This window comes from Pinus tabuliformis, chromosome 3_2 (genome assembly GCF_031772625.1).
Source record: "Pinus tabuliformis cultivar Carrire ecotype Pingquan chromosome 3_2, CPIR1, whole genome shotgun sequence".
In the NCBI taxonomy this organism is placed as follows: domain Eukaryota; kingdom Viridiplantae; phylum Streptophyta; class Pinopsida; order Pinales; family Pinaceae; genus Pinus; species Pinus tabuliformis.
Window position 1 is genome coordinate 4,371,063 of NC_142302.1, and position 15,833 is coordinate 4,386,895.

The window sequence follows — 15,833 nt, forward strand, 5'->3', positions numbered from 1 at the left end:
TTTATAAACCATTCAGCTAACAGCTGATCGGGGACGTATGTTTTCACCATCCTACGGCGACGACGCCACTCATGTATATGATCGGATATATGAGTGGCCGTTGTCTGCTTGAAGTTGGTTAAGATTTCTGTTCCCGTTTCGTACCTTATCGGTAATTGAAAATGGGTTAAGAAAGTTGTGGCTAGGGAGCTGAAATTGTCGAACGAGGCTCTAGGTAATTCAATATACCATTTTGCCGTTGGACCCATTAACTTCCTCTGGAAAAGGCGAAGCCTTATCGAATCATCATTTAGGGTGTTTGATGAACACCAAAGATGAAAAGTCATCACGTGATTCGATGGGTCTTCACCTGGATTTCCATTGAATTTAGGAATGTCAGATGGAAGTTTGTGAGGAATCGCTGGCCACCAAGGGCGTAAGAAATCAGATCGTTGGTTAGCCGGTGTAAATCGGGTAACTCTAAAGTTGCCACGAATGGTAACTGTTGATTCAGGTTAGGTGAAGCATACCCAGGGTACGATGGAATCGCTTGAGCAGTGGCCTTTGCATACCAGCATAATGTAATTGATGTTGGTATGACTGACACGGTTGGTGGACTTGACCACTGTAAAGCATTGGTTTTGACCGTTTTGAATATACGGTTGTCCACTGTTCGCAAAGATCTGGTGTAAATCGGGTAACTCTAAAGTTGCCACGAATGGTAACTGTTGATTCAGGTTAGGTGAAGCATACCCAGGGTACGCTGGAATCGCTTGAGCAGTGGGCCTTTGCATACCAGCATAATGTAATTGATGTTGGTATGACTGACACGGTTGGTGGACTTGACCACTGTAAAGCGGTTGGTTTTGACCGTTTTGAATATATGGTTGTCCACTGTTCGCAAAGATCTGCTGCTCAGAACCTTGGTACACTTGCTGGAATTGTGGTTGTTGGTATTGCACCCAGCCACGGTTGTGAAGCCATGTTCTGTTGCACTATACTAACCGTTGGACCAAGGTGTGGGGTAATTGTACCCGTTTGGACTTGTGTCGCCCCACCAGTTGGCAATTGCGGTTGTGTCACTGGGTCAAGGGGCTGTTGCATTACAACCTGAGAAATCTGAGGCTGACATACAACAGGCATCGCTTGAACTTGTGACATTGTTACAATAGCCGTGTGGTCGAGATGTTTGACATAGGTACACACTGTTGCATAGAATATACAACCCTTGGTTGTTGAGGTAGCATAGGTACCCAACCACTTGATGTAACTCCAGTATAACCTGAATATTGTTGTGAACTCCCGTATGGATACCCTCCCAAGGGGTAATGAAAGGGCATACTGCCCCCCATACGGTAGCAATCGGAACTCAAGGGATTGTTTGTCCTTGTGGACTGGATTGCCCAAATTGACCTCCAAAGGGATCAATCTGGCGAGTCTCAACATAAGAGTTTCCGGATATTATTCCGGATGAACAAACTGGAACAGACCACACTGTCGAAATAGTCCCTTGGTGGACTCCTTCTAGCGGTTGTGAGCTAGTCGGGACAGATGGTATGCCGGCAAACATTGTCGAAGTGACGGCAAGGGCTTCTGCTGTCGCTATGTCGTTCGACACAGTCCTAGATGTTGACGGTTGTTTAGACATTTTGAGTCTATCCAATAGATTGCCTAGCGATTCTACAGGAACTTCCACTTGTGGTGGATTAACTTCTGATGAAGGAAATAGAGTGACCCCGACTCCAAAATGGGTTGGAGTACTTGCTTGTGGATCCTCTACAATTTCCTCTATCGCAATCAAACCTGGTGGAAGAGGAAGACCGTCAGGTCCGTAAAATATTTCTGGTGCCGAAGAAGGGGTTGAATCGACAGCGACAGTTGTTTGAGGAGCAAGACTCTCTAAACCGGTTACAGATGGAACTGGTTCAGTAACGCAAGTATTTGCTCCCAGACTAGGATCAGTGTTACTGTCCCTCTGTGGCTGTTGAACTTCTTCTATAGAGGCAGGGTTTCCAGAAATGTTTGGAGTAACCAGAATCTCAGATGTTGTTGGAACACTTGTTCTAACTTTGATAGGAGATTTCGAACCAGTTAAATGAGTTCGCTTTGTTCGTACTGTTTTCGATTCCGAGACAAAGACGGTTGACTCGTAAGCCTCCGCGAACAACGGGTTTCAATTGACTTTCTTCCACGATTGCGGATTACTCGATCAACCAAAATACAAAAGGGGAAAGTGTGTTTCCGAATTAAATGAATTTTTTAGATTATTTTAGACACAACTTTCTTTTTCACTTTTAAAGAGTCGAGAAAAAGCTAAAGATGACTCTAGTCTCCTTCGATGTTTTAACGAGCCCGAAGTGACAAATGCTCGGATGGACTTTTTCTGTTATAGAGTCTGAAAAAGGCCAAAAGGAACTGCTCTGGAGTTCTAGGCAGAGGGTGTGCCAAACTTTTCGCAAATCCGCAGAATACTTTTAGGGTACGGGCGGTCGATCTTCCTGAATGCGGTGTTCAGTGCATTGCGATCAGTAGGGCAGCCGACACGGCTTCCTAAGGATAAAGGTTTTATGCCTATAGGGGTCTCCCAATATATACGCGACGGTACGTGGGAGCACAATCCGTACTGGCGCTATCGTCCCTCAGGAGGAATCACCCACCATCCACGAGATCGACAGTCACCAGGCTTAACGACGCCGGAACACGTCTCTAGCCTAGACCTCTATGTTGTGCGTTATGTTGCAAAGCGTTGTTAAGTTCATTCAATTTATTTTAGGTTGATCTTTTTAGAAGTTTGCCTTTCAAGGTTCACCACGAGATGTATGATACAAATTCCTAAATGCAGTCTAAAGATGATAAGCAAGTTTTATATCTTTTCAACTTTGAAAATCCTAGCTACTAAGGGAAAAGAAAGACACCATCTTTTCTCAAAGAGCAATCAGCACACTCTAATGCACTTTTCCTAAATCAATCATGCAAACTATCAAAATGCAAATGCACAATGCAGGTGTTTGTTTTCCACTTTCTTAGTATCGATGCCTACAAAGAAAGCTTTTTGTACAACTTTGAATTTGCTTTTAAATGACAAATACAAACAAGTTTACTTTTTCGAAATCAGAGAAGATAGAAGAGATTACAACACTTAACGATTTTGAAATGAATACTTGTTTCTACACTTAAAAGAGACAAACTCAAACCAATAAGCAAGAGTAGATGTATAATCAATCTGCAAACAGCCAATGAACTCTCTTCTAAGATCACAATCAACATATCTGAATCAAGGGCTACATGATGACTATTTCACTCATGCAAAGGAAAACTGTAAATGACGCCGCAAACACATAAAAACACTCACAGTCTTTTTGTACAAAAGGAGGCGGAATCTAAGCAGAGAAAAGGAGTTATCAGACTGGTACCTATGCTGGTTACAGGCTGCAAAAATCAGAAATCAAAACAAGGCAAAACAGAGCAGAGAACCCCAGCTGCACAAGGGAAAACTGGTTTAGCGCAACCTCAACACAGGGGTTTTGACATTCAGCACAGGTAGCCTTCACGGGAATTGCGTTGAAATGCAGAATCCTTTCACTGGGTCTGCGCTGAAGGAGAAACTCTCGTTTCCCTCAGGTTCTGGGTCACAGATTGCTATTTAATTCACTGTTTCAGGCCAAATAAAAGCAACAAGCAAGGTGTAATCAAAGGATGCTTTGAGTGGCTACTAAGATCTATCACAAGGATCATCAAATCATTTGTGAGTCCATTGTTCAGATCATAGACAAGTCCAGTAACTGGACCAAAGCAGCAGCTGTCTACTTTGCATCTGGGAAAGATGCAGTTCGATTGTTGCTATCAAGTCTATGAAACAAACAATGATAGAAACACAAATAAAATGACCAAACAAATGATTCCCCAGCGGAGTCGCCAATTTGTTGTGGGGAAAAATGCCTATGCAGGACGATCCTATCCACCTAAGGTGTGACAGTGCCTTAGCAACAAACGAGTACAGCTATTTTGGTTTCTTCCTTTATGAAATGTGAAAGAAGAGAGATCAATAGACTTACCGGTGTCTTCTGTTTGTCCCTCGATCCGGTCTCTCTTCTCTTTGGGAGTTTACAACTACTTGCCTTCTCACTCGCCCAGCTTCAACGGGTTCCTGTAAGATCACAAGAGAACAACTACTTGCGACAAGAGAACAACTACTTGCGACAAGAGAAGAACACTACGCAAAGACAGATATTCACATTCATAACTAGTTTAGGATTAGAAATAAACTAAACATACTAATGCATTCATACATCAAAAATACATCAGCATATGGGAGAAACCAAGATAGCTTTATTGATGAATAACAAGGTTCAGGAAGAGATACAACCCAGAGGGCTCCAATCCAGCATCTCCTTCCCAGCAAATGGAATTCCTATCTTCACCCCCTTCAAATCATTAAGCACCCAATGATTCCAGTCTCAAACCAACAACAATTCTTTGCAATAACAAAATTCCAGCCTCCTAGATCTCATGGAGTAGAGATCCATATATAGATGTTTGGAAAGAGGATGAGTCAGCTTGAGATCTGACTAGTGTCCTCTCCCTCTGTCAGTTCTTAAGTCCACTTGGAGGTTCTTGCTTCCACTTGGAGATTTGGAACCTCTTACTCATCACCAGTCGAATTCCCTGAGGCAAGTGTCATTTTGGAAGCTTCCTGGGTTTTGACACCTTGAGAAATGAGCCTGCCACATGTCCACTCTCGTTCAGCGCAGGTAGCCAGTGTTCCATTTGACATTCAACGCAGGTAGCCAGTGTTTGCTTTGACATTCAGCGCAAACAGCTAGTGTAGCCACTGAAATGATCCTGAATTGACTTGTTTTTGAGCAGTTTCTGGTGGAGAACTTCTGTGAATTGTTGTGGTTTGTTAGCCTTGTTCCTCTAGGGGTAGGAACAACATGTTTAGGGACTTTGGATCCCTTATATTATGGACATTTCATGCTCAATGTTGTAAGGCACAAAAATGTCTATGTCAGTTGCCCCCTAAAGTATGAGGCTGTTTATCGGGCGAGATGCTTTATCATGGGATCCGAAGTTCATCCAATGCTGAGAGGAGACCTGTAATAAGATACAATACAATACATTATTTTTCATACTGCTTTCATGATCTAGCTGAGGTGGGCATTCCCATGCTCAGCTTCATAAATTCATTCTCTGTACATAGAACAGACAATCGTCTGGTGGTAGACTGATAATTTTGATGAAATTATCATCTTTTGAGTAGGATGATTATCTGCTGCAATGATGTACATGTCAATGTCTTTATCTTTCCTGAATATATATCGCAGCCCGGATGGATGAAACTAGATCCGGGTCTTCAAACTCGTTCGATCTTCACTCGAAGTACAAGTCGATCCATGTGAGAAATGTTCTGAAGTCAAACATGGAAAGACATCGCTTGATTACCGTCAATGATGTAAACTGTTAACAAGCGCGAGAGGAATCGCCGATAATGATAATGACCCTCAAGGTACTGCAGTACAATTCACGTGGTGTGAATAAAGGACTTGGCGTCGAACACCATGCAAAATCTTTCGGTCGAAGGTCATTGATGTATACCTGTCGCCGGAAGTGAGAAACTTGGCATTGTGGCATGCAAGCTTCAAAGTACTGAAGGGGTTGTTCCTAGATCAACTTCTTGGATAATAAGTTGATGTCGACAAGAAGCGATCCGTCAAAGGAGGGCCTTAATGAATCCCACATCAATGACACGGAACGGAGCTAATGATTTTAATGGAGGTGAAAACGATCTGTGACATATGATTCAGGGTGGCGGTCATGAAAGGATGAAGGATAATGTATGGCAGTGGATGGGACACGGTTGACTTTTCTGAACGACTTCTCTTGAACATATGGCGACACTGATATGATGGATCGGTAGCATTACCCCAAATATGGATGGTATGGCGAGACCATGGATGTGACCGGTGAATGAAACAACCCAACCCGATTGTGGTATGGAGGAAAAGTGTCATGTTCAAGAGCGACTTGCTACCATCAAAGTTTTCTTTAGTTTCTCCCAATTTTTCCCCAGTCATTGCTGACCAGTACCTCTTTATTTTTGTCAAGCTTGAGGAGGATAACATATGCTTGTTCTATAACCTGCCCTTCGGGCAAGCCCATCGCTATGTTTTAACAAGCCTAGCGATAGTGAAACTCGTTCTCGTCTAAAGACAAGTTTGTCGCTATTTAATGATTTTAACGAGTCTAACGACAAGGATAACTCGGTCCTTTTCATTTTTAGAGAGTCTGAAAAGGTACATAAAGTTAACTCCAAAAGTCCTTTTTCATCATCTAATCCCTTAAGTCCGAAAAAGTATAAAACAATACAGAAGGGATGAGTTTTCGATAGTTTTAACGAGCCGAATAAAACAAGCGCTCGATCTTTTTGTGCAATAATCCCTCAGGTCCAAAAAAATTAAAATCTAGAGGAGGGATAGCTCTTCCTGTCCCTTTAATGAGCTGGAAGGCCAAGGACTTGGCAATCTTTTCATATTTTACGAGTCAGCTGAAAAGAGCTTAAAGAAGACTCGTCTTTTGAGGAACGAGTGATAAACAGGGTTAGCAGCTGATTCCACGTACAGGTTGGAATTTTCCAATCATGGCAGTGTCACAAGGATGGCTAGGTGAAATCACTCTTCGCAGCTGTTCCTCAAAATGGGTAAACAATCATATGGAGGTGAACGATCGGCCACTGAAAAGTGGAGGTTACGGTGCAAACACGACCAAGGATTTAATGGTTGTTGATATTACATTCACAGTGGTTATTTACCGGATAGTTCATTTTTTAACGAGCTTAAACGCGGGTGGAAACATTTGCTCGGTCTTATGTTATTTTTTTAACGAGCATGAACTATGTGCTAAAACTAATCGGATCTTGCGTTTATTTTTTAACGAGCATGAACTTTGTGCTAAAACTGCTCGATTACCCAGTCATATGATAAGAGTGTCTCATTGAGATTCTATTTTTTATGGAGCTTCATCTCACAAAGCTTTGCCCCGCATCCTTTCTTTATGCAAGTTGGGAAACGGCTAACCCAAAAAACAGATAAATAACCGCTCTTTGCTTGCACTCCAAAAGGTTTGCATGCCCCCAGGTATAAAGTATGATTTCAAGGTTACCTCTACTTCATTTCCGTCAAAACATTCGTTTCACCGAGAGAGGCCTACCTCTTTCAGGTTACCCAAAGATTGTCTCGTTAATCTTTCAAAAAAAACACTTCCTCGGCAATGTCTACCGAAATAGACAAATTGGCGACTCCGCTGAGGAGATCTGTTTGGTCATTTTATTTGTGTTTCTATCATTGTTTGTTTCATAGACTTGACAGCAACAATCGAACTGCATCTTTCCCGGATGCAAAGTAGACAGTTGTTGCTTTGATCCAGTTACTGGACTTGTCTATGATCTGAACAATGGACTCACAAATGATTTGATGATCCTTGTGATAGATCTTAGTAGCCCCTCAAAGCATCCCTTTGATTACACCTTGCTTGTTTCTTTTATTTGGCCTGAAACAGTTGATTAAGTAGCAATCTGTGACCCAGAACCTATGGAAACGAGAGTTTCTCCTTCAGCGCAGACCCAGTGAAGGGACTCTGCATTTCAACGCAGGTCCCGTGAAGGCTACCTGCGCTGAATGTCAAAATCCCTGTGTTGAGGTTGCGCTGAACCAGTTTGTCCTTGTGCAGCTAAGGTTCTCTGCTCTTTTTTGCCTTGTTTTGATCTCTGATTTTTGTAGCCTGTAGCCAGCATAGGTACCAGTCTGATAACTCCTTTTGTCTGATAAGTTGCCAATTTGTTGTGGGGAAAAATGCCTATGCAGGACGATCCTATCCACCTAAGATGTGACAGTGCCTTAGCAACAAACGAGTACAACTATTCTGGTTTCTTCCTTTATGAAATGTGAAAGAAGAGAGATCAATAGACTTACCGGTGTCTTCCGTTTGTCCCTCGATCCGGTCTCTCTTCTCTTTGGGAGTTCACAGCTACTTGCCTTCTCACTCGCCCAGCTTCAACAGGTTCCTGTAAGATCACAAGAGAACAGCTACTTGCGACAAGAGAACAGCTACTTGTGACAAGAGAAGAACACTACACAAAGACAGATATTCACATTCATAACTAGTTTAGGATTAGAAATAAACTAAACATACTAATGCATTCATACATCAAAAATACATCAGCATATAGGAGAAACCAAGATAGCTTTATTGATGAATAACAAGGTTCAGGAAGAGATACAACCCAGAGGGCTCCAATCCAGCATCTCCTTCCCAGCAAATGGAATTCCTATCTTCACCCCCTTCAAAGCATTAAGCACCCAATGATTCCAGTCTCAAACCAACAGCAATTCTTTGCAATAACAAAATTCCAGCCTCTAGATCTCATGGAGGAGAGATCCATATATAGATGTTTGGAGAGAGGATGAGTCAGCTTGAGATCTGACTAGTGTCCTCTCCCTCTGTCAGTTCTTGAGTCCACTTGGAGGTTCTTGCTTCCACTTGGAGATTTGGAACCTCTTACTCATCACCAGTCGAATTCCCTGAGGCAAGTGTCATTTTGGAAGCTTCCTGGGTTTTGACACCTTGAGAAATGAGCCTGCCACATGTCCATTCTCGTTCAGCGTAGGTAGCCAGTGTTCCATTTGACATTCAACGCAGGTAGCCAGTGTTGGCTTTGACATTCAGCGCAAACAGCTAGTGTAGGCACTGAAATGATCCTGAATTGACTTGTTTTGAGCGGTTTTCTGGTGGAGAACTTCTGTGAATTGCTGTGGTTTGTTAGCCTTGTTCCTCTAGGGTAGGAACAACATGTTTAGGGACTTTGGATCCTTAGATTATGGAAATTTCATGCTCAATGCTGTAAGGCACAAAAATGTCTATAACAGAGAAGGTGGATTACTTAATCTAAGGTGGATAACCCACTATCACAGCGCGACCATCACCATCTTTGTTATCCGGTAGTTACTATATCTAGTACATGATGGGTATCTCTGGTTGGAGGAGCTAATTCCTATCATAATTTTTTTAGTACACCGGATTACCCACTTGCCTGTTAAAGGGAACGATCCCACAAACATAGCCAGAACAAGCAGCGATATGGGTCTCGTAGAAACAATGAAGGCTAAATATCAGTTGGAGAGGCGGAAGCAGGGGTATGCAATAGCAAACATCAAAGATCAAGGGTTGTGAATCGCCACCTAGCTACTAGACAGTAAACTAATGAGGAAATTCCGTGTAGATGAGGTGCCAGATCCTGTCATTTCACTTGCAAAGCAGTGTGCAGAAGGGGTTCAATTCAATTGGGCATAGTTTTTATGCAACAATTTTTTGACAAATTGTCAGGAAGCATAGGACAAAGGTAAGACGTTTCATTATGCATGGTTGTTACTATCAATCCTTCTGGTTGCAGGAGAACTATAGCAAGGTAGCCAATTTCCTAGCATTGAAAACAACCTTCCGAAAGCAGTGCAGTATACTTCGCTTTGGGCTACAAAGGACGCAGTGAGGGTTTGTGAAATCAAGGTTTTTTGGACCTTCATGGAGGGGAGTATCTAGACACAGATCGCTCGCAGACCACGGATGTCTCCAATGATATACAACAATTTGCAAAGAACAACCGAGTTCAAAGTGGACATGCTTAACTTATATATCCGGGCACAGAAGGATCTAAAGTGAGCATGGGTCACGCTTCAGTTCATTGCAATGGATGATGCCATTTACGAGGTACTGGTAGCATGGCCTCTAGAGTGGTGAGCCCTAGACAGGGCCATACTAGAAAGGATGGTAGCGCAACAGTGAGAAAAGGAAATCCAGTTGCGACTCACTAAATTGGCAGAAAAGACATGTCAAGGACAAGAGGCAGCCTCGCAGCAGGAGGAAACCAAGGAAGTGATAGCAAAAGAGATCATGGTAGATCAAGAAATGTCCTCGAAATAGGACATAAAGGGAAAAGGAGACACAGGAACTCACAGACCATCTTATAGAACCGACCCAAGTCAAGAGGCCGCGCAACAAGGAATCGCCACATAGACACAAAATGTTAAAAACAACAAAGGCTTTGGAGAAAGAGTTTATTGATAGCGGAAAACCAGTGAGCAATGTAGCTATAGGTGCGTTGGAAGAACTGATGACTGAGCAGGTAATTATGTTGGGAGAGATTAGAGCGCAGCTACAGGCATTATAGGTGTGACCCCCAGGTAGGGTGATCCTAAATCTACTAGAGGACATAGCCGCAACCGAGCAAATGGTGCACATCCACACAATGAACACCTTAGCGTTGCTAGCATGAGCTGTCCTAGCAGAAGCCAAAGGTGACGTGCGTAGTTGAGGGTTGAACTTGGCCACTCTTCCTAGAGAAACCCTATACCAACTATAGGATGGGGTAACCACTAAGCTTCGTGCCAGGGACGACTGCACTCTCCAAACTTTGACGGAGCATAAGGAAAATATGGAGAAAGTAACTCTCCAACATGATGACTTGGTCGCACACAACCAGGAAGTGGAATAAGCTGTGAAGGAAGCTTGCAGCAAGGTACTGGAGCTATCTATCCTTGCAGAACTTCCAACAATTAACAAGATTCATCACATGGCCTCAGGATTTTGTACGGCCCAAGAGGAGGCCGCGCAGGCTCAGTGGGAATTGAATTTACAAATTGCAGAGCTAAGACTGAAGGTGTAGCTGCCCACACCTCTGGAAGTTTGGGAGTGCCGCCATGGAAAAATTCAAGCAGGACTAGAAATGATAAAGCGCGTTGTCCAAGATTGCTTGGGCTTGTTAGATCAGTCCCTCCTTATGCTCACCTCCTTCCAGGAAGACCCAACCATACAACAAGTAGAAAGAGAAGAGCGAGAGTTGCAGGAGGCTTACGACATGGTCTAGGGGATTGCGCAGACGGTCACTATCATGCAGCAGTTGGCTAAAATGAGGGAGGCCTAGGCTCTCAAGGTGCAAGTTGACGCCGCTCAGAAAAAGGAGGCAACGCTTAAAGAACACATCCAACCTTGGTTTAATGAAGCATTCACGATCTCCACAACCATCGAGGGAAAGTTAGCACACATGCAGGTAGTATATGATCCCGGACAGGTAACTGCAAGTGATATTGATGCCTCGGTGGCTCGCGTAGAATAGATATAGAAGATAGCAGAAGAGTTTGTTGCAAGAACAAGTAACGCGCAAAAATTGCTAACTGACCTCTACGCGAAGATTACTGCACCAGCCAAGTGACTCGGGATGAGTCACGATGATTGTGTTGGGGACCTATTGGGTAGCGAAGGCCCCATGTAATAGTCTTGGGGCTCAAAGCCTGCAATTTTGGGTAAAGGTATGGTAAAGACTTTGCAAGATGCACAGAGCACAAAGTGTAATGAGTCAAGTCAAGGGGTTGTCCGCCCAAAAGTAATGTAAAATGAGTTGGCTTGCCCATGGTCCGCGGACCATGGAAATGTATAAATAATGCAAGGCTCTATGGTTAGTATTCAGTTTTTGAGTAAGTATTTTTGGAATTGGAATGTAATGGTTGTATGAAGCAAGAAGTCTTGGAGCGTCTATAGGTCTGAGTTAGGGGTGTTGGTAGATAGATAGAGACTCTGCAGCTGTGTGCACAGAGGCCTGGTAAAGTCTGTAGTTGAGTGCGTGGACCCCTGCAACTGAGTGCATAGGAAGGATCTGGCTGTACCGAAGAGAAGATCAATAAAGATAAGAAGTTCTTAATCATTGTGTGTTTTCTTGTAGATCTGTTTATTGCTTATGCTATGAGTTTATGTATTATCTGTTATAATTGCGTGCATGGGGTTTTATGCTTAAATATTTGTTTAAATACTGTAATAAAAAGCTCGGATTTGTAATAATTTGATTAATAAGAAAGTGCATCTACAGGATCTACGCAGAAGCTCGAGAGTAGTACAGAGTGGTGTGAGGCCACATACGGATCACGACCCCTCCAGACCACATCAAGACATCCCAAGGGTGCGGAACCCGGGTTCAAGCACCCTCCCTTGCTACCTCGGGTGAGACCTCAGTCTACGCTCTGTGGGATGTTGCCGAAAGGGCTAGTAGTTGCGGGATTTGTTTGGCTAATAACTCTTCCGGACCTGGGTCAGGGCCCAATAAGCCAACATGTTCTAATTCCAACATTTAATTATCAATATGGGGCTTGTAAGCTTTGAGGCATAAGCACAAGTAACGAAGGATTTGAGCATTTAGCTTAAACTAACATCTTAGAAATTCTGGAATAAGCTACTAAATGGAGTATGAAATTCATGTTCCTAAATCAGTTTACTACTTAGTACAGAATTATTGTTTCCGGTTTAATTTATCTAATGATGAAAAGAAATAAATCTAATTAAATCTTCCTACAAATTCAAGAAAATAACCAACTATCTATTCATATGATTATTGCACTACAAAATAATGCTCACATGGGAAATCAAACAACTCCATTGTAAATGGCATGCAATTCCTTAAGTATCAATGTTAAAATTGGCAACCAGGGCAAAACTTCATGTGGGTCATCTTATTCATGGCTAATAATATTTTTATTAGATTCCTCTCGTAGAAAGGTGTAGGATTGATATAAAGATCATCCAATTCCGATAAGTATTCATGGAGATATGAATTTATTTTGATTATGGAATTATTATCAAGCCGACCTACAACTCATGTAGGCTCAAAAGCCCAACAGTCGCATCTAGTCACCCACCAACGTTGTGTATAAATATAAGAGGACTTTTCCTCATTTGGAATCATTCATCTCATCACATCATCTCTCTCTCTCTACTGCGTAGATATGAGTCTCTTCTCTCTACTGCGCTGAAATGGGTCTCTCTCTCTCACACATGTGAAGCCGGAAGCTGTGGAATTTGAAGCTGCAACTGCAGAAGTAAAGATTGACTTGCGTGGCCTAGAAGATATCCTCTTTGGAACTGCGCTGTAGGTTCATCTGAACCTCCTTTGAAAGCTGCAACTTTTGGTGGCGGAATGAAGTCAATCCGATGAACGGTTTGCAAGATATCGACTGCCCTAGTTTGAAGCCGGAAACTGCTGAAACTGAAGCTGCAACTGCAGAAGTAAATATTGACTTGCGTGGCCTAGAAGATCTCCTCATCTGAACTGCACTTTAGGTTCATCTGAACCTTCTTTGGAAGCTGAAACTTTTGGTGGTGGAATGAAGTCAATCCGACTGTCGGTTTGTGAGATATGGTCTGCCCTAGTTTGATAATGAAGCCGCTAATGCTGATGCTAGTGATCTAGGGTTTGCTACTGCTAATATGAATCAGATTTATTGTATTATTTCTCTCTGCTGAATTATTGAAGATAAAAGAAGATTTGATCAAAGGGTTTCCCCACACATTGTGGGGTTTGTCCCTGGCTAGCCGCCACATCTTGTGTCTCTTGTCTTGGCTTGTTTTTTGTCGATCATTTAATGTTCTATCTACACTTTACTTTATGTACATGTGATTGCTAATCGGTGGAATATAATAAGAAAAAGAAGTAAATTGTTATAAGAATAGAACATACCATAATTTAACAATTAACACATTGCATATGCTAACAAATAACACTCCATCTCTAATCACTAGGTATTACAAATAGAGCACAAGCTATAAGAGCCTCATGTCATTGGTATATATACATGATCATAAACAATGAATACACATTTCAGTTTAAAACAAGATATTTATTTCGAAACACAACGATTGTGTCTCTTAGGAATTTGTTTTAAAAATAAACTTCCTTTTTCCAACCATTCAAGAATGTAAGAGTGTAATCACAAAATTAATCATGTATAGGATATATTCATAACAATGTTCCCCAGCTTGCAAATACTGAGCGATAATATACTTATTATCATTTACCCAGATTTATGAAAACAAAGAAACAACTTAAGTACAAAATGAAGTATTTGAATTCTAAGAACCATTAACAAAATGATTAGAAATGAAATGTAAATCTATTTACAGAATCAAAACAAACCTCCTACATGTTGTAATGGTTACTCGACTCGATTCTAGGTTACAGTGGGCCCTTGCCACTACCTAGACCAAGTGTTAAGCTAATTCAATACTTTGTGAATAAAAGAAACATAATGATTATATGAGAATAAAAGTAGAGGAAATAATTATATTAAAGCTTCAATAAAAATCAGTTGAGGAGTTCGATCTTAATAGAACATAATCAAAGAGATTGTGCCACAATCGCCAACTCAGCCTAAGTGTATATCTCCTCGTGCCAATACATGTATGTGTGTGTGTCTACCCTACCTTACCCTAACCTACCCTAGCCTAGCCTTCCTTAGCCTGGCCTAGCCTAGCCTACCCTAGCCTACCTAGCCTACACTAGCCAACCCTAGCCTACACTAGCTTACCCTAGCCTAGCCTAGCCTAGCCTGGCCTAGCCTAGCTTGCCCTAGCCTAGCCTAGCCTAGCCTAGCCTGGCCTACCCTACCTAGCCTAGCTTAGCCAACCCTAGCCAACCCTAGCCTACCTAGCCTACCCTAGCTAACCCTAGCATTCCCTATCCTAGTCTACCCTAGCCTAGCCTAGCATATCCTAGCCTAGCCTAGCCTATCCTAGCCTACCGTAGCCTACCCTAACTTAGCCTACCCTAGCCTAACCTAGCCCATCCTACCCTAGCCTAGCCTACCCTAACCTAGCCTATCCTAGCCTAGCCTACCCTAGCCTAGCTTTTCCTACCCTAACCTACCCTAGCCCACCTGCCCTAGCCTATCCTAACCTACACTAGGCTACCTTAGCCTAGCCTAACCTAGCCTATCCTAGCCTAGCCTAACTTTGACTAGCCTTGCCTAATCTCAACTAAAAGTAGCCAAGCCTAACCTATCCTAAAGTAGATTATCCAACCTATCCTAACACATGCCTAATCAATCCTAAACTAGTTGATCCTAACATAACATAGCCTAGTTTATCATAGCCTATCCTATCTTAGCACCTAGCCTAGCTAACATAAACTAGCTTAGCATAGCATGGCCTATACTAGCCTGGCCTTCCGTACCTTATCCTAACGCACCCTTACCTAGCCTAAACTAGACTAGCTTATCTTAGCCTTGCCTAAAGCAGCTTCCTCTAGCCTAGTCTAACATAAAGTAGCTTGACCTAGCCTAGCCTAGCATAGGTTAGCCTAAACTAGCCTACATTAGCCTAGGTTAGCCTAAACTAGCCTAGCCTACCCTAGCCTACCTAGCCTAACTAACCCTAGCTTAGCCTACCCTAGCCTAGCCTACCCTAGCCTAGGTTAGCCTAGACTGGCCTAGCCTAGCCAACCTTGGCCTACCCTACCCTAACCTACCTGAGCCTATCATACCCTAGCCTAGCCTACCCTAACCTACCCTACACTAACCTAGCATAGCGTACCTTACACTACTCCACCCTACCCTAACATACAATACGATACCGTACCATACCGAACTGTACCCTAACCTAGCCTACCCTACCTTACCCTATCCTACCCTAGCTACCTAGCCCAGCCTAGCCTAATCTAGCCTACCCTAGCCTAGCCTACCCTAACCTACCCTACCTAGCCTACCTTAGCAATCTAACCTAGCCTAAGCTACCATAGCCCATGCTAGCCTGACCTAGCCTAGCCCAACCTAGTGTAGCCTATCCTACCCTACCATACCCTACCCTACCCTAGCTTAGCTTACCCTAGCCTAGTCTAGCCTAGCCTACCCTACCTTAGCTAAACCTAGCATGCCCTACCCTAGCCTACCCTAGCCTACGCTACCTTAGCCTAACCTAACCTACCCTACCCTACCCTAACCTAACCTAACCTAACTTAACCTAGCATACCCTAGCCTAGCTTAGCC